The sequence below is a fragment of the Dendrobates tinctorius genome, unplaced genomic scaffold (assembly GCF_039654945.1).
Source record: "Dendrobates tinctorius isolate UK_male_01 unplaced genomic scaffold, ASM3965494v1 ptg000059l, whole genome shotgun sequence".
Classification (NCBI taxonomy): domain Eukaryota; kingdom Metazoa; phylum Chordata; class Amphibia; order Anura; family Dendrobatidae; genus Dendrobates; species Dendrobates tinctorius.
This window is the reverse complement of record NW_027361727.1, coordinates 19,627,476-19,647,812: the sequence shown is the minus strand read 5'-3', so window position 1 is coordinate 19,647,812 and position 20,337 is coordinate 19,627,476.

Sequence of the window (20,337 nt, the reverse complement as noted above, 5' to 3'; positions counted from 1 at the left end):
CACTCCCACACACCCAAGGAAAAAAAGCAGGAAACAGATGCCCAGTACTAACTCTGCTCAGCACCGCCAGACTAGGAGCACCAAATGTCGCCCCAAAGATGTCCAACATACTCCACCCTCACCTACCAATGTGTCTCTGCTTTCTAATTTCTCTCTCCCTTCCAATGTGTCTCTCCCTTCCAATGTGTCTCTCCATTCCCACAATTCCACTCCTAATGTGTCTACTCCCATCCATGACCTCCCAGACCCCATGCATTTTATAGGCCCTTCCCCTGGAACCCCTTTGTCATCCACTCATGGTAGCCAGTCATCCCAGCTCCACACCCCCCACGTCCACAATATCTCACCCTCCGACATACCCCAAAGGTAATTATTTTTATTGTTCAATAAATATTTCCTTTTGTTTGCACAATCACTGTGTTTTCTTTGTCTCTTTATGCGCTGCAAACACACATGTGTGTATTGTATTGTTGAGGTAACTTATAACGGGTGTTTCACTAGAGGTATTTTATTATTAAAATCAGCAAACATTACAGGTACATAACATTAAAGGTACATTTTAGCAGCTTAAACCATTTCGTCTTGCCATGCCACACATCCAATATCCGAAGCAAAGTAGGCAGCAATTGTATCCCTCATTTGGGTAAATTCCACTGTAGTCCTCAGAGGGTGATCTTGGTAATCCTGCAATGTGGTAGCAACAGGTTCATCAAGTTCTAAGTTGGGTCGCTCTTTTGCCAGGATGTAATTGTGCAGAACAACACACACTTTCAAAACCTCATCAATTTTCTCAGTTTTTAGATTGATGGGTGTTCCCAAAATGCACCATTTAGATGCCAGCAAATCAAAGGCACACTTCACAGTTCTTTGCGCTCTTGTCAGTCGGTAGTTGCAAATCCATTTGGTGTGATTCAAGTCCCAACTTGAGTACGGTTTTAAGAGGTTGTCACACATTTGAAACGCCTCATCCCCAACCACAACAAACAGCATTGGCGATCCTTCAGTGTTCGGAAGAGGTCATGGCTGTGGAAAATTAAAATTATTCCCATACAAATGGCCCATGTCAGAGTTCTTGAAAGTCTGTGAGTCATTTTCTCATCCAAATGAGCCAAAATCCACGGCAACAAATCGACACTCAGCATCTGCAATCGCGATGAGAACAATAGAAAAATATTTTTTTAATTGATATACTTGAATCCACTTCCAGCAGGTTTCCTAATCCGAATGTGTTTGCCGTCCACAGCCCCCAAACAGTTAGGAAAAATACAAATGTCCTTGAATTTTGCAGCATTTTCGAGCCAGAGTTCAGTTGTGGGTTGGTGGAGGAATTCCTCATGCAGAGCGTCACATAAAGCCCTGCAGGTGTCTCCAACAATCCCAGAAAGCGTGAACACTCCAATCCAGAACTGGAAATGTACAGATGATAAGGTCTCTCCAGTCGTCAGGAATCTGAGGACAGAAAATGGGGAAAAAAAATCAGTACATGGCTTTTATAACAATAATATTATGACAGGTGTTTCTTTTTCAAAAATACGTACCTGAGGATTACCAACAGACGTTCCTCAGCAAGAATTGCTTGACATTCTGTGTCCTGCCTGGTGATGGATCCTTGGCTACATTGCAGCAAGTCATCAAAGCTCTGTTCCAACATTCTCTTGTAGTCGAAAAACTTCTGAGGGTTTGCACGCAGCTTGGTGTACAACGAGTGGTAGGTTCCACGGCTATCTCGGACTTCAACGATGGGGTGTTGCCAGTAGCGATGGCAACGTCTTCTCTGTCTTTCTCTTCTTTCTTCTTCACAAGCCACAGCAAAGGCAACAGCCAATTGTAAGTCCAAATCTAGATTACGATAGAAGCTCTCCATGCCAAGATCCATGTTGCAGCTGGATACTGCAGCAAAAGTTGAGGATTTCATCTGTACAAAGGTCTATATGCAAAATTTCCATGAGACACGCCCATTGGACGTGGCTTGTGTCAAGGAAATTCTCCTGGAGAAGCATTGTCCTATCGAATGCATGCAAATGCTGCGTTTTTTGGCATCATGCGTAAGCTGATGCGGACAGCGTCGGACTGGAGCACCTTGGGCCCACCAGAGAAAATCATTCTTGGGGCCCACTATGTAGCTACATAGAGATAAATACAAGGCCACCAACTATGCGATATAACACGCGAATATCAGGGTATAACATAAGGTAGTACACGTCTTAATGATATAGCAGGGGTTGGCGCCCACATTTTGGTTCAAACGCAATGATAAATGTTCCCTGGTGTTTATTAACCACTAGGCCAATGTGCTATAGCACCAGTGTAGTGGAGGGGATTTTATGACATCTCATCTATACGCTGAGAAAATCCACGGTGGGAATTGACCGATGCAGTTTTAAAGGGGATCTGTCACCCCATTTTAGCCCTATCAGCTGCCGGCCCGCCATCAGGGGCTTATCTACAGCATTCTGTAATGCTGTAGATAAGCCCCCGATGTAACATGAAAGATAAGAAAAAAGAGTTAGATTATACTCACCCTGGCGTTCGGTCCGGTCTGATGGGTGTCGCGGTCCGGTCCGGCGCCTCCCCATCTTCATACGATGATGTCCTCCTCCTTGCTTCTCCCTCGGCTCCTGCGCAGGCATACTTTCCCTGTTGATGGCAGAGCAGAATACTGCAGTGCGCAGGCGCTGGACCTCTCTGACCTTTCCTGCCGCCTGCGCACTGCAGTACTTTACTCTGCCCTCAACAGGGCAGATATAGTACGCCTGCGCAGGAGCCGAGGGAGAAGCAAGAAGGAGGACATCATCGTATGAAGATGGCGAGACGCCGGACCGCGACACCCACCGCCCCCGCCCCCCGGTGAGTATAATCTATCATGTTTTTCTTATCTTTCAGGTTACATCGGGGCTTATCTACAGCATTACAGAATGCATTACAGAATGCTGTAGATAATCCCCTGATGGCGGTGGCCGCAGTTTAGCATTAAAGGGAATCTGTCACCCCATTTTAACAAATTCACCACCGATTTCATCCTTTGCAATACAAAGAATCAGGTCAGTGGTAAAGGTGCGACATTACATAGTAGTAAATGCAGCAATATCTGTACAATGTCTGTAGATGGTTTTGCTGTTAATTTGCTGTTTGATTTCTGCAGCAAATACATTATGTGAATGCCCCTTCTTCTAGTGGTGGGGGGTCCTAAATCACTTATATCTGACATTGGAGTAATATCAAAAGAGTTTTCCCTCACATCCCCCCATTTACTTTTTACAGAAATCTCTCTGCCACCTATAAGACCATAACGTTTTATGAAGAGCCTCAGTTTGTTAGTAGTAGGGAAAGAAAAGTTTTAGTCAGGGGTGATAAAGGAGGAGAGGGGCTCAATCAGGGTAATACAGGGGGAGGTGGCGCAGTCAGGGGTGATAAAGGGGGAGAGGGGCTCAATCAGGGTGATACAGGGGGAGGTGGTGCAGTCAGTCAGGGGTAATATAGTGAGAGGGGCTCAGTCAGGGTGATACAGAGTGAGGTGGTGCAGTCAGGGTGATATAAGGGGAGGTGGTGCAGTCAGGGTGATACAGAGGGAGGTGGCGCAGTCAGGGTGATACAGAGGGAGGTCGTGCAGTCCGGGTGATACAGGGGGAGGTGGCGTAGTCAGAGTGATACAGGGGGAGGTGGTGCAGTCATGGTGATACAGAGGGAGGTGGTGCAGTCAGGGTGATACAGAGGGAGGTCGTGCAGTCCGGGTGATACAGGGGGAGATGGCGTAGTCAGAGTGATACAGGGGGAGGTGGCGCAGTCATGGTGATACAGAGGGAGGTCGTGCAGTCCGGGTGATACAGGGGGAGGTGGCGTAGTCAGAGTGATACAGGGGGAGGTGGTGCAGTCAGAGTGATACAGAGGGAGGTGGTGCAGTCAGGGTGATACAGAGGGAGGTCGTGCAGTCCGGGTGATACAGGGGGAGGTGGCGTAGTCAGAGTGATACAGGGGGAGGTGGTGCAGTCATGGTGATACAGAGGGAGGTGGTGCAGTCAGGGTGATACAGAGGGAGGTCGTGCAGTCCGGGTGATACAGGGGGAGGTGGCGTAGTCAGAGTGATACAGGGGGAGGTGGTGCAGTCATGGTGATACAGAGGGAGGTGGTGCAGTCAGGGTGATACAGAGGGAGGTCGTGCAGTCCGGGTGATACAGGGGGAGGTGGCGTAGTCAGAGTGATACAGGGGGAGGTGGCGCAGTCATGGTGATACAGAGGGAGGTGGTGCAGTCAGTCAGGAGTAATACAGTGAGTGAGGGCCTCAGTCAGTGTGATACAGGGGGAGATGGTGCAGTCAGGGTGATACAGGGGGAGGTGGTGCAATCAGGATGATACAGGGGAAGGTGGCGCAGTCAGGGTGATACAGGGGGAGGTGGCGCATACAGGGTGATACAGGGGGAGGTGGCGCATACAGGGTGATACAGGGGGAGGTGGCGCAGTCAGGGTGATACAGGGGGAGGTGGCGCAGTCAGGGTGATACAGGGGGAGGTGGCGCAGTCAGGGTGATACAGGGGGAGGTGGTGCAATCAGGATGATACAGGGGAAGGTGGTGCAGTCAGGGTGATACAGGGGGAGGTGGCGCATACAGGGTGATACAGGGGGAGGTGGCGCATACAGGGTGATACAGGGGGAGGTGGCGCAGTCAGGGTGATACAGGGGGAGGTGGCGCAGTCAGGGTGATACAGGGGGAGGTGGCGCAGTCAGGGTGATACAGAAGGAGGTGGCGCAGTCAGGGTGAGACAGAGGGATATGGCGCAGTCAGGGATATACAGGGGCGAGGGGGTGCAGTCAGGGGTGATTCCGGGGCGAGGGGGTGCAGTCAGGGGTGATTTTGGGGCGAGGGGCTGCAGTCAAGGGTGGTTCCAGAGGAGGGGGTACAGTCAAGGTGATTCAGGGGTGATTCCGAGGCGAGGGGTGCAGTCAGGGGTGATTCCAGGGCGAGGGAGTGCAGTCAGGGGTGATTCCGGGGCAAGGGAGTGCAGTCAGGGGTGATTCCGGGGCAAGGGAGTGCAGTCAGGGGTGATTCCGTGGAGAGGGGGTGCAGTCAGGGGTGATTCCGGGGGAGGGGGTACAGTCAGGGTGATTCAGGGGTGCAGTCAGAGGTGATTCCGGGGCGAGGGGGTGCAGTCAGGGGTGATTTCGGGGAGAGGGGCTGCAGTCAGGGGTGATTCCGGGGCGAGGGGTGCAGTCAGGGGTGATTCCGGGGCGAGGGGTGCAGTCAGGGGTGATTCCAGGGCAAGGGAGTGCAGTCAGGGGTGATTCCGTGGAGAGGGGGTGCAGTCAGGGGTGATTCCGGGGGAGGGGGTACAGTCAGGGTGATTCAGGGGTGCAGTCAGAGGTGATTCCGGGGTGAGGGGGTGCAGTCAGGGGTGATTTCGGGGAGAGGGGCTGCAGTCAGGGGTGATTCCGGGGGAGGGGGTACAGTCAAGGTGATTCAGGAGTGATTCTGGGGCGAGGGGGTGCAGTCAGGGGTGATTCCAGGGGAGGGAGCACAGTCAGGGTGATTTAGGGGCGAGGGGGTGCAGTCAGGGGTGATTCCGGGGTGAGGGGGTGCAGTCAGGGGTGATTCTGGGGCGAGAGGGTGCAGTCAGGGGTGATTCCGGGGAGAGGGGGTGCAGTCAGGGGTGATTCCAGGGGAGGAGGCACAGTCAGGGTGATTCAGGGGCGAGGGGGTGCAGTCAGGGGTGATATAGAGTGAGGGGTGCAGTCAGTCAGGAGTGAAAGGAGAGATGATGTAATGGGGACCTGATTTATCCCTAAGTAACTTAGCCCATCCCCCTCTCTCTCCCCAGACTAACGGCCCCCCATTTACACTTACTTTTAGGCTGGCAGGGGGCCCTCATTCAACCATTGCAGCTGTAGTAGGGAGTCATCTATCTCCCTCTGCTGCTTACACTGTGGGGGAGGGGCATTATAGATGACAGCAGCTCATTACCTGAGCTGTGCTGTATGGCTGGGGAGAAGAGGACACAAACTTAAGCTAACACTGATTAGCTGTGCTGCAGCCAATCAGTGTCAGCCTTGCCAAGAGCTGCTCCACTCTCTCTGCTTGCTCATCGCAGCGAAGAGCAGTAACACAAAAAGTCATCAGGACACAAGAGCGCTTACTACTTACAAATAGTGCTCCCCAGTCTGCAGCAGCCGAACATGTGACCCCGCCCGCACTGGTCTCTGAGCAGCTCTGAGCAGTGAGCTGGGAGTAGTGGTGGTGACGTCACGCTGGGAGGAGTCCTGCTCTGGGCTCCTCCCACAGAGCAGTGAATATTAATTTTTCTTTAGTAGCGGGGACAGCAGAAGCTGCCTTCTGATTCCTGGCACCCCATGCTGCTCCGCTGGCACCGGGGGGCCCCCATAGCAGCTGCCCACTGGCTGGGGGCCCCTGTACAACTGCTGGCCTGTATGCCAGCAGCTGCCTATGCTTGGGCCCACCGGAGAATCCTCCGGTTCTCCGGTGGGCCAGTCCGACCCTGGATGCGGATAAAAAGCAGCTGCGTTAGCATGCATTTTGGCATGCATTTGCACATGCAGATGATACGCTGCGCACATATACGCAAATGTGGCCAGGACTAAGACGGATGTCGAAATGCGTCGGCTAAACCGAGTTCTATGTGTATGATGCTGTAATGTGCCACAGTAGTATAACAGATTATTATATTTTTTATCAATGGATTAATAAATTGGAAGAAAGCTTTTAATGAATCACTGTTTCCCGCTGGGAGTTTTTTTCCTTCGTCTTGTTGGACTGGTCGCTCAACTTATTTCGTGCGGGCATAGCTGTAGAGGAGTTCATCAGAGGTGAGCTTACTTTACAATTCAGTATTATACAGTAGTAGTTATATTCTTGTACATAGGAGCAGTGTTATAGTAGTTATATTCTTGTACATAGGGGCAGTATTATAGTAGCTATATTCTTGTACATAGGGGCAGTATTATAGTAGTTATATTCTTGTACATAGGAGCAGTGTTATAGTAGTTATATTCTTGTATATAGGGGCAATTTTTATTATCAACCAAACATAAATACAATTATAATAAAACAAAAATCATCCAGTATTACAAAACACAAACCACTTAGGTAATATATACACAGCACTACATAATCAGATCATATTCATAAATAAATTAAAGTGTCCACACCTGGCGATGGAAAAAGAAAGTTAGAGAAAAAAAAAAAAATTATCTTATTTTCTAACTGAATTTTACGTTTCTCCATGACGTTGTGTTTCTTGGACTCCTTCCAACTTCCAGTGATTTTATCCACCGGAGTTCTGACATAACCTGATTGGCGGCAGCGGTGTGATCGAACAGCTCATTGTGTAGTGACACCCGGGTTCTCATGTGCCAGTGATAATATTTGATGACACTGATTATAATGTACATCGTCTCTCTGTTGATGTTACTAACAGTGGAGGGGACACCATAGATTATGTCGGGATACTTTAGGGTCCGCAGTCTGGGGATTTTTAGATTATCTGACACTTCCTCCCAGATCTTCCTCCCTCCCCAGCAATCACATATAAAGTGTTCCATAGTTTCCTCCTGCTGACAACCAAGGGGACAATTCCGATCAGAGACACACAGATGTTTCAGGTTCCCTCTGACAAAGAGCCGACTATGCAGTGAAAGCCAAGTGACATCAAACAGTTTAGGAGGTAGCCATTTCCCGTTTAGGAACCTAAGGCTTTCTTGCTGGGTGGTGGTGACACAATCTCTCAGGGCCAGTGGAGAGTAGAAGAAAGTCCTACATACACGAGCATACAGGTCTCTTCTCGTACTGCTCTCAATGTAAGACTTCTCCAGTCCCCACCTCCTAACACACTTCAGACCATAGTCCAGATACTGGGGGAGGTGGTCACCTGTCCATCTCCTCCTCTTGAGACTGCCGCCTCGCACCCAAAATTCTGCAAAAGGCAATATCCAGTACCTGATACTATTTACCCACAGGGAGCTACTGTTTGAGTCCATGTTCCCAAAATTCACCTTTAGAAAGAAGGAGTCAAAGAAAACCCTTGGATTCAACATATCCAGCCCACCCTCTCTCCGCTGTATGTACGTTATTCCCCTCTTTATTAGGTTCAACCTATTCCCCCACAAGAGCTGGAAGAACAGGCTGAAGAGCCTCGCTGAGAAAGATTCTGGCAAAGGGAAAGCGACAGAGACATACAAGAAAACGGGGACCAGGTACGTCTTCAACATTGTGACCCTCTCTCTGTAGGTCAGCCTCCAGTTCTTCCATCGCTGAACCTTTGCATTTCCGGTTTCCAATTTCTCCTCCCAATTTAGCATGGCATTATCATCCCTCCCAAATTTAACCCTTAGGATCTTAATATGGGTGGAGGCTTTGGAAAACTGCGGCAGATCAAAGCTGGGCTCAGTATCTAATGTCCACAGAGCTTGACTCTTTTCAAGGTTAACCAGAGACCCGGAGGCCTCTGAGTAGCTTCTGATGGACGCAGATAACATCTGCACCTCACGAGGATTGGAGATCACCAGCGTCACATCATCCGCATAGGCAACAACATTCAGAGGCGGGCAGTGGGGGACCGGCACCCCCTGAAAATCGCACTCCTGCAGTGACCTCAGAAACGGGTCTAGGGCAAAAACATACAGGAGCGGACTCATTAGGCAGCCCTGTCTCACCCCCGCCCCAACTCCAAAAGTGTCACCCTGCCAACCGTTAATCAGAGGAAAGCTCACCGCCTCTCTGTACTACGTCTTCAGCCAATCCACAAATTGTCCCGGAATACCGTACTTTGACAAAGTGGCCCACAGATAGTCATGATCAACCCTGTCAAAGGCTTTAGCCTGGTCCTGACTAACAACATATCTCCCACACCGCAGAGCTTTACATCTCTCAAACATCTCTCGTATCGAGATGACTGCTCCAGAGATGTTCCGCCCTTTTACTGTGCCAAACTGAGAGCCTGCCAACAGTGCCGGGGACAAACAGACTAATCTAGAAAATAGGATCTTTGCTAGAATCTTCCTGTCCACATTCAAAAGGTCAATCGGCCTCCAGTTCTTGATGTCACTCGGCTCTTTACCTTTAGACAGCAGAATTAACGAGGACACTCTCATGGATGGAGGCATCAGGTGATTTTCTAGACAATTTCTATACACATCCACGAGAATTGGAGCCAGGAGGTCTCTGAATTTCTTATAAAATTCTGCTGTTATACCATCTGGACCTGGTGCCTTCTTCAGATATAACTTATCATTAGCCTCCTTAACTTCCTCCACCGTTAATTCTGCTGTCAAAGGAGAAAAGTCCAGATCATTAGTATCAGGCACTGGAGTTGCCTCCAAGAATTGAGCCATCTTATCTTTATCCAAAACTTTCCTCTGAAACAAGTCAGCATAGTAAGATCTCACCACCTCCAGAATACCCTCCCGTGAATCCTGCAATACACCCTGGGAGTCGGTGAGACCCGTGACCATTTTTTTGGCCACCCTCTCCCTGCAATTCTCAAAGGGATCAGGGGCCCCTAAGGACCCATAATCCCATTCAAGAACCAGGGAGGTATACCTGCTATACTGATACTGCTTTATCTCAGATTTCAGCCGGTCGATCTTCACTTTGTCATCCCCACCCGCCGAATACAGTGACTCCAATTCTTTGCACAGCTTTAGGTACTGGCTGTACTTATTCCTCCCTTTATTAACTGACAGTCTCTTTAAGAGGGATCTGATATCCTCCTTGACGTCCTCCCACTAGTCTGTCATGTTGTCATAGAAGTCAACCCTGTCTAGATGAAGCTGGATAAGGGAGTGAACACGGCTCTGAACATAGGCATCATCCAGGAGACTGGAATTGAGCTTCCACAACCCTCTACCAATGTCCGGCTGGTTAGAGGAACCCAAAGAGAAGCACAAGGCGAGGTGATCAGAGTAAGGGACGACCTTCTCACTCAGGGCGCCGACAGCCTCAGTAGGACTGGCAAAAGCAAAATCTATCCTACTGCTCCTGTTGGAACATGAATATGTGAATTTTGGCTGTCGCCCACCCTGTGTGAAAACGTCAGTCAGTCCTGCCTGCATTATGACGTTATGTAGGACCTTAAAGTCCCTGGTCACTGCCCTGCCTGAGGAGCTGTCACCTGATGTCATTATGGCATTAAAGTCCCCCGCCATCACCACTGGAAGAGAAGTGAAGAGGTAAGGCTTGACGTCATTAAACAGCTGGATCCTGTCAGTCACTGTCTGTGGCCCATAGATGTTAATAAGCCAGAGTCGCCTCCCATGGAGAGTGACTTCCAGGACCAGACATCTTCCCATGACCACCTCCGTCATCCTTTGCACAGTCACATCATTGGTGTTAAACAGGACAGCGACCCCGGCGTAAGGCTCCACAGCCAGTGACCAGAAAGAAGGACCGGACCGCCATTCCCTCTCAGCCTCTCTCATAAGCCCCAGAGATGTCAGTCGTGTCTCCTGCAGGAAGATGACATCTGTGTCCAGATATTTGAGATGTTCATACACCACGTGTCTAGTTCTCCTCAGCTTAATGCTATTCACATTGCTCGAGGTCACTGTCAATGAGAACCCCGCCATCACAACACAATATAGAAGGAGCAGAGTAACAGCCATCATCATGAGTCAGAGATGTTCTGTCCACCACTGGTGTCCATGTCAGACTCTACCTGAGGGTCCACAGATAAGGGCTTCTGCTTTGGCGGGGGATGGTCCTCTATGTCCCTGTCACACTCAGCATCAACTTTCCTTAACTCTTCCTCATAATCGTCACCATTGGAGTCAGATAAAACTCCATACTTGTTGGACACGACCATCAATCCTGCATAATTCTGAACCTTCTTACTAGCAGTCTGACCAGTGTCATATTCTGCCTCAGGTTTACGGGAAGATGTGTTCTTTTTCTTCCTTTTATTTTTATTAATGTTCCAGTCATCAGATACAGACAGCGATGCTGAAGGGGGGGGTATCTGAGGCTGCTGGACCTGATGGACGACCTCCATGTTCCCCTCTGCACCCTGCTTCTCTGGTGCTGCCTGAGTGGACTCCTGGTGGGCATCTGAGTTGGTCAACATCTCTCCTGACATTAAATCCTCCTCCTCATGTGTCCCTGCCACCACATCCTCATCCTCCTGAGCCTCTGCCCCTGCCATCACTAACTCATCAGGGAAGACTCTGCAGATGTTGTGCCAGGCGTCTGGACAGTCCCTGTGAGGGTGGCCCATCCTACCACAGAGGTTGCACCTGACATCCCGGCAGTCTGCAGCGACATGGCCGATTGCCCCACACAGACTGCACTTCACCACAGTACAGGCGTTAGCCAGATGACCTTTCCCACCACATTTGAAACACTTTCTGGGTTGCCCGGGATAATAACACCTTCCCTTCTCCCTCCCAATGAAGAAGGAGTTGGGTAAGTGGGCAGTGATGTTATTACATTGCCGCAATTTTACCAAGACCCTCCAACCCATTGTCCAGATACCATCCTCATCTTTGACCTTGGTGAGTCCAGAGACGAGGTCACAGTGTCTCCGGAGCCACACCTCGATGTCCTGTGGAGGAACGGCCTCATTCCAGAACGTGATGTTTACTGTGACTGTGTCCGGCCTGGAGATAGGAACGAACACAAACTTATTCCAGCCCTCAGCATCTCTGAACTTGGGGTAATTGGCCCAGAATCTATCCAGGTCAGACATGAGCTTGAAGCTGACCTCGTAGCCCTGCCTGTCCTGAAGATTAGACACTGCCAGTATCTCATTTGCCACAAACCCCATCTGGCCGCAGAGCAGCTCTCTCACCACATACCTGCGTTGTGGCAGATCCTCCTTGGCACCTATGTATTTAAACCGCACCACATTAATACGTTTGAATGTCTGGCCGGTATACCTGGCGCTGGAAGTGAAGGATGGGGCGCCGCGGCTCCAGGCATTCCTGGGGGGCACCTGCCATGTCACACTGGGCTGACTGACAGGGAGAGGGTCTGCAACAGAGGGGGCTGTCACACCTTGTGGATTAGATGGCAAAGGGGGATAATCACACATATCATGCACATTATCATAAGCAGCATCATTATCAGACAGTGCGACGTCCATTACAGAATGTGAAACCCCTCCAACCCCCGACCCCATGGGCACAGCATCCCCAGCCACAGTCTGTGCTTCAGCCTCGGCCTCATCAGCACAAACAGTCTCACATACACTGTCCTGCTCCTGTGTGGGGCATTCTGGGACCTGTGGTGCCTCTGCTGGAGTCTGCAGTGTGTGCTCCTGTTCACACTCGGCTGCCTCAGCCTCATCAGCACAAACAGTCTCACATACACTGTCCTGCTCCTGTGTGGGGCATTCTGGGACCTGTGGTGCCTCTGCTGCAGTCTGAAGTGCATGCTCCTGTTCACACTGAGCTGCCTGCTGCTGCTGCAGTTGTTTTCCTTCCTGGAAGCAGAAGCGGGCAGCCTGTAACACTGGCCGTGTCCGCTGCTGGGGGGTCCCGTCCTGAACATCAGGGGTCCTGGCCTCTACAGCACAGTCCTGCTTATAGGAGGTGAACCGCTCGCGGTTCCTGTAGGTCTCTGCCAGGGCCCCATGCTCTCCAGTACAGATTCAGTGTCCTGCACAACACTCGCCAGCTGTACACCCAGTGTGTTCAGTCTCAGGTCATACGGCTCATTACTGGCAGGATTAGTGGTGTTTAGGCTATAGATGAAGTCTACCTCCATTTGCAGCGCTTTTTTTTGCTGCTGTAACTCACCCAGTTTTCGGACAAGTCCCGGTATCTCATCTGCTAGCTGCAGCTCGGGTGCACGCGCCGGCCCCACAGGCTTAGTCTTGACCACGGGTACAGGGGTTTTGAAGACAGTCTTGTGCGGGTCCACCACGGATGGTTTTGTGGCTCCTTGGCTGGATGCAGGCTCCGCAGCAGGTTTATCGCTGCCACCTGACTGTGACCGTGTGCGTCCTGACCGCGCCATACTGCCATGTTGCTGTAGGTTTTCCTGCGTTGTCTGCCTTTCCAAAGACGTCTGTCTCTGCCTGGAAGCAGGAGAGGTGATCTGCACAGCTGGGGCCGATCTAACCTGTGCACCAGGCAGGAGCTGCTTACTGACTGGGGAGCTACAAGACTTCACATTGTGCTGGTTTCCATCACTCACTGACACTTTTCCTTCTTGCTTCTTTGCTGGAACTGGAGAAGGTTTTCCTCCCAAAACTTTAGTCAAAGCTTTCTCCTCCTTCACCAAACCGCTGCAGCTTTGAGTCGCTGCCTTCGCTGGACTCACAGTGGCTTTGGGATTAACATTCCCATTGGTAGAAGCCTGGGAGGCTTGTCCCAGTGTAGGCCGGGAAGCCTGGGCCTTGCCAGGGGAGCTTCCCCGCCCAGGGTGGCCCCTCCCTGGGCTTGCTCCAGACATGAGGAGATCCACGAAACACAACCTCACAGCTAGGAGGCAGTATTATAGTAGTTATATTCTTGTACATAGGGGCAGTATTATAGTAGTTATATTCTTGTACATAGGGACAGTATTATAGTAGTTATATTCTTGTACATAGGGGCAGTATTATAGTAGTTACATTCTTGTACATAGGGGCAGTATTATAGTAGTTATATTCTTGTACATAGGGGCAGTATTATAGTAGTTATATTCTTGTACATAGGGGCAGTATTATAGTAGTTATATTCTTATACATAGGAGCAGTATTATAGTAGTTATATTCTTGTACATAGGGGCAGTATTATAGTAGTTATATTCTTGTACATAGGAACAGTAATATAGTAGTTATATTCTTGTACATAGGGGGCAGTATTATAGTAGTTATATTCTTGTACATAGGGGCAGTATTATAGTAGTTATATTCTTGTACATAGGGGCAGTATTATAGTAGCTATATTCTTGTACATAGGGGCAGTAATATAGTAGTTATATTCTTGTACATAGGGAGCAGTATTATAGTAGTTATATTCTTGTACATAGGATCAGTATTATAGTAGTTATATTCTTGTACATAGGGGCTGTATTATAGTAGTTATATTCTTGTACATAGGAGCAGTATTATAGTAGCTATATTCTTGTACATAGGGGCAGTAATATAGTAGTTATATTCTTGTACATAGGGGGCAGTATTATAGTAGTTATATTCTTGTACATAGGAGCAGTATTATAGTAGCTATATTCTTGTACATAGGGGCAGTAATATAGTAGTTATATTCTTGTACATAGGGGGCAGTATTATAGTAGTTATATTCTTGTACATAGGGGGCAGTATTATAGTAGTTATATTCTTATGCATGGGGGCAGTATTATATTGGTTATATTCTTGTACATAGGAGCAGTATTATAGTAGTTATATTCTTGTATATAGGGGCAGTATTATAGTAGTTATATTCTTGTACATAGGGGCAGTATTATAGTAGTTATATTCTTGTACATAGGAGCAGTATTATAGTAGTTATATTCTTGTACATAGGGGGCAGTATTATAGTAGTTATATTCTTGTACATACGGGGCAGTATTATAGTATCTATATTCTTGTACATAGGGGCAGTATTATAGTAGTTATATTCTTGTACATAGGGGGCAGTATTATAGTAGTTATATTCTTGTACATAGGGGGCAGTATTATAGTAGTTATATTCTTGTACATAGGGGCAGTAATATAGTAGTTATATTCTTGTAGATGGGAGCTGTACTATAGTAGTTATATTCTTGTACATAGGCGCAGTATTATAGTAATTATATTCTTTCACATAGGGGCAGTATTATAGTAGTTATATTGTACATAGGTGGCAGTATTATAGTAGTTATTATTATTATTATTTATTATTATAGCGCCATTTATTCCATGGCGTGGCGCTTTATATGTGAGGAGGGGTATACATAATACATACAAGTACAGTAATCTTAAACAATACAAGTCACGACTGGTACAGGATGAGAGAGGACCCTGCCCGCGAGGGCTCACAATCTACAATGGAATGGGTGAGGATACAGTAGGCGAGGGTAGAGCTGGTCGTGCAGTGGTTTGGTGGATCGGTGGTTACTGCAAGTTGTAGGCTTGTCGGAAGAGGTAGGTCTTCAAGTTCTTTTTGAAGGTTTCCATGGTAGGCAAGAGTCTGATATGTTGTGGTAGAGAGTTCCAGAGTAGAGGGGATGCGCGGGAGAAATCTTGTATGCGATTGTGGGAAGAGGAGATAAGAGGGGAGTACAGAAGAAGGTCTTGTGAGGATCCGAGGTTTCGTACAGGTAAGTACCGGGAGACTAGGTCACAGATGTATGGAGGACTCAGGTTGTGGATGGCTTTGTATGTCATGGTTAGGGTTTTGAACTGGAGTCTTTGGGTAATGGGGAGCCAGTGCAGGGATTGACAGAGGGGAGAGGCCGGGGAATAGCAGGGGGACAGGTGGATTAGTCGGGCAGCAGAGTTAAGAATAGATTGGAGGGGTGTGAGAGTGTTAGAGGGGAGGCCACAGAGCAGGAGGTTGCAGTAGTCAAGGCGGGAGATGATGAGGGCATGGACTAGGGGTTTTGCAGATTCTTGGTTGAGGAATGTACGGATCCGTGAAATATTTTTGAGTTGAAGTCGGCAGGAAGTGGAAAGGGCTTGGATATGTGGTTTGAAAGAGAGATCAGTGTCAAGGATAACCCCGAGGCAGCGAGCTTGTGGGACTGGAGAGAGTGGGCAGCCGTTTACTTTAATGGATAGGTCCGTTGGGGGGTCACGTGAGATGGGCCAAAGATGATTAATTCTGTTTTGTCCATATTAAGTTTTAGAAATCTAGCGGAGAAGAAGGATGAAATAGCAGACAGACATTGAGGGATTCTGTTTAGTAGGGAGATGATATCTGGTCCAGAGATGTAGATCTGTGTGTCATCAGCAAAGAGATGATACTGAAAGCCATGAGTTTCTATGAGCTGTCCGAGGCCGAAGGTGTAAACGGAGACGAGCAGGGGCCCTAGGACTGAACCTTGCGGGAATCCGACAGATAGGGGGCGAGGTGAGGAGGTGGTGTACGAATGGGAGACGCTGAATGTCCGGTCTGCTAGGTATGACGCAATCCAAGATAGGGCCAAGTCTGTGATACCAAGAGATGAGAGGGTCTGTAGTAATAGGGAATGGTTTACTGTGTCAAAGGCAGAGGACAGGTCCAGGAGGAGGAGGACAGAGTAGTGTCGCTTGGCCTTGGTGGCTAGTAGGTCATTGGTGACCTTAGTTAGGGCAGTTTCAGTGGAGTGGTGTGACCGGAAGCCAGATTGTAAGCGGTCGAAGAGGGAGCAAGAAGAGAGTTGGGAGGATAGTTCAAGATGGACGTGTTGTTCCAGTAGTTTTGAGGCATAGGGGAGAAGTGATATAGGGCGATAGCTAGATACAGAGGATGGGTCAAGAGAGGGCTTTTTGAGGATAGGTATGATTGAGGCATGTTTAAAGCTTGAGGGGAAAACACCAGTTGTTAGTGATAGGTTGAAGAGATGGGTTAGGGTTGGGATGAAGACTTCGGTGAGGTTTGGGATGAAGTGGGATGGGATCGGGTCAAGTGCACAGGTTGTGAGATGTGATCTTGAGAGGAGAGTCGAGAGTCGATCTTCTGTAATGGTGGAAAAGTTGGTTTTGGGGGAGGAGGGCAGGGCAGGTAGGAGGACGGGCACTGGTGGTTGTTGACCAAAACTGTCTCTGATGTTATCAATCTTCTCCTTGAAAAATGAGGCAAAGTCTTCAGCTGAGATGAGTGGAGAGGGAGGAGGTGCTGGGGGGCGGAGGAGAGAATTGAAGGTGTTGAATAACTGTTTAGGGTTGTGAGACAGGGAGGATATGAGAGATGGCAGTTATATTCTTGCACATAGGGGCAGTATTATAGTAGTTATATTCTTGTACATAGGGGACAGTATTATAGTAGCTATATTCTTGTACTTGGGAGCAGTATTATGGTAGTTATATTCTTGCACATAGGAGCAGAGTTATAGTAGTTATATTCTTGCACATAGGGGCAGTATTATAGTAGTTATATTCTTGTACATAGGAGCAGTATTATAGTAGTTATATTATTGCACATAGGGGCAGTATTATAGTAATTATATTCTTTTACATACGGCAGTATTATAGTAGTTATATTCTTGTACATAGGAGCAGTATTATAGTAGTTATATTCTTGTTCATAGGAGGCAGTATTATAGTAGTTATATTCTTGTACATAGGAGGCAGTACTATAGTAGTTATATTCTTGTACATAGGAGCAGTATTATAGTAGCTATATTCTTGTACATAGGGAGCAGTATTATAGTAGTTATATTCTTGTACATAGGAGCAATATTATAGTAGTTATATTCTTGTACATAGGGAGCAGTATTATAGTAGTTATATTCTTGTACATAGGAGCAGTATTATAGTAGTTATATTCTTGTACATAGGGAGCAGTATTATAGTAGTTATATTCTTGTACATAGGAGCAGTATTATAGTAGTTATATTCTTGTACATAGGAGCAGTATTATAGTAAGAAAAAAAGAGGGAGAAGCCAGCGCTGCTCTGGTTAGAACGCATAACATGAGGTGCATATGCACATATTAACATCTAACTGTATTCAAAATGAGACATTTGGCAAAATATTGATCAATAAATTGAGCCACCCCGCCGCGCCAAGGCTATCTCATGTGGGGGGTCCTACTCTACATTTTTATTATTCACTGTGCCATTACGGCCTCCTAGATATTTTAAAAGCAAGACCATATCAAATGCAATCCGTACCTGAGGCATGTCTGCATCACTCCCATGCAGCCAGATGAAGCAAGTGCATATAAAGGCCAGCCAGGTCTGTAATGGCACAGTGAATAATAAAAATGTAGAGTAGGACCCCCCACATGAGATTGCCTTGGCGCGGCGGGGTGGCTCAATTTATTGATCAATATTTTGCCAAATGTCTCATTTTGAATACAGTTAGATGTTAATATGTGCATATGCACCTCATGTTATGCGTTCTGACCACCAGCAGCGCTGGCTTCTCTCTTTTTTTTTTGCAGTATTATAGTAGTTATATTCTTGTATATATGAGCAGTAGTATAGCAGTTATATTCTTGCACATAGGGGGCAGTATTATAGTAGTTATATTCTTGTACATGGGAGCAGTATTATAGTAGTTATATTCTTGTACATAGGGGCAGTATTATAGTAGTTATATTCTTGTACATAGGGGCAGTATTATAGTAGTTATATTCTTGTACATAGGAGCAGTATTATAGTAGTTATTTTCTTGTACATAGGGGCAGTATTATAGTAGTTATATTCTTGTACATAGGGGCAGTATTATAGTAGTTATATTCTTGTACATAGGAGCAGTATTATAGTAGTTATATTCTTGTACATGGGAGCAGTATTATAGTAGTTATATTCTTGTACATAGGGGCAGTATTATAGTAGTTATATTCTTGTACATGGGAGCAGTATTATAGTAGTTATATTCTTGTACATGGGAGCAGTATTATAGTAGTTATATTCTTGTACATAGGGGGCAGTATTATAGTAGTTATATTCTTGTACATAGGAGCAGTATTATAGTAGTTATATTCTTGTACATGGGAGCAGTATTATAGTAGTTATATTCTTGTACATAGGGGGCAGTATTATAGTAGTTATATTCTTGTACATAGGGGGCAGTATTATAGTAGTTATATTCTTGTACATAGGGGCAGTATTATAGTAGTTATATTCTTGTACATAGGGGCAGTACTATAGTAGTTATATTCTTGTACATAGGGGCAGTATTATAGTAGTTATATTCTTGTACATAGGAGCAGTATTATAGTAGTTATTTTCTTGTACATAGGGGCAGTATTATAGTAGTTATATTCTTGTACATAGGGGCAGTATTATAGTAGTTATATTCTTGTACATAGGAGCAGTATTATAGTAGTTATATTCTTGTACATGGGAGCAGTATTATAGTAGTTATATTCTTGTACATAGGGGCAGTATTATAGTAGTTATATTCTTGTACATGGGAGCAGTATTATAGTAGTTATATTCTTGTACATGGGAGCAGTATTATAGTAGTTATATTCTTGTACATAGGGGGCAGTATTATAGTAGTTATATTCTTGTACATAGGAGCAGTATTATAGTAGTTATATTCTTGTACATGGGAGCAGTATTATAGTAGTTATATTCTTGTACATAGGGGGCAGTATTATAGTAGTTATATTCTTGTACATAGGGGGCAGTATTATAGTAGTTATATTCTTGTACATGGGAGCAGTATTATAGTAGTTATATTCTTGTACATAGGGGGCCGTATTATAGTAGTTATATTCTTGCACATAGGGGGCAATATTGTAGCAGTTATATTCTTGTACATGGGAGCAGTATTACCACCACATCATTTGCCACTACACATTACAGATTTTCCCGGGATTCATAGTGTAATGTACAGATCTTCACATTGCCGTGGGTGATCCCTCATGGACTGGGGTTAACGTGCAAGGTTTTTTCCCACACATGATTTCCCAGCTGCACTTCAAAGTTCTGTGTAACTTTAACTTAATTGTCTGTAATGATGTTGAGGACAATGATGTCTATGTGACTCCATCAGGGCCCTGTATAAGCATACTGTAACGAAAGTGAATAATATTCTCCTGTCCCCAAATGTCTCAAACATTCACCGTCTGCAGGTTCCTAATCAATTGAACATGTGAATGTTTTGCGCTGGGATTCCCCTTCTAATCAATAGATTGAGGGAACTACCGGTATCACTATTATGATTCATCAATGGAGCAGCAGGAATAAAATAAGAGCAGGACATGACTACTTTTCACCCTGTGAAATGTCCTCTTTAAATTTGAGCTGTATATCTTCCCCTTAGTAACCTCTCCCTAGTGGTGACTGTAGGGAAACAGAATTTACTTTTTTAACTGTATGAATAAAAGAGCAGAGTGAATTAGAAAGTAATAAAAACTAAACTCAGAAACCCATAATGAATTGTGGTCCCCTTACCATACAAAACATCTGTAAACACTGGGGCAGGTAATATAATTGGAGAGGACAATTAGATACCTCCATCAAAGGTACCAACATGTTTGCTATTCATCTTTAAAAACCGTGCTGTCACACAACTTGTGCTACTGCAGATTCACTTTAACCTCTAACATACAAGTCAGCATCAATAAAGGCTGAAGCTGGGGTTGCCCATTAGGTCTGTGGTTCCTTAGTCCAACTTACTTAAAGAAATAGGCTTAAAGGGAATCTGTCACCCCATTTTTGGACTATCGGCTGCCGGCACCGCCATCAGGGGCTTATCTACAGCATTCTGTAATGCTGTAGATAAGCCCCCTATGTAACCTAAAAGAAAAGAAAAACAAGTTATATTATACTCA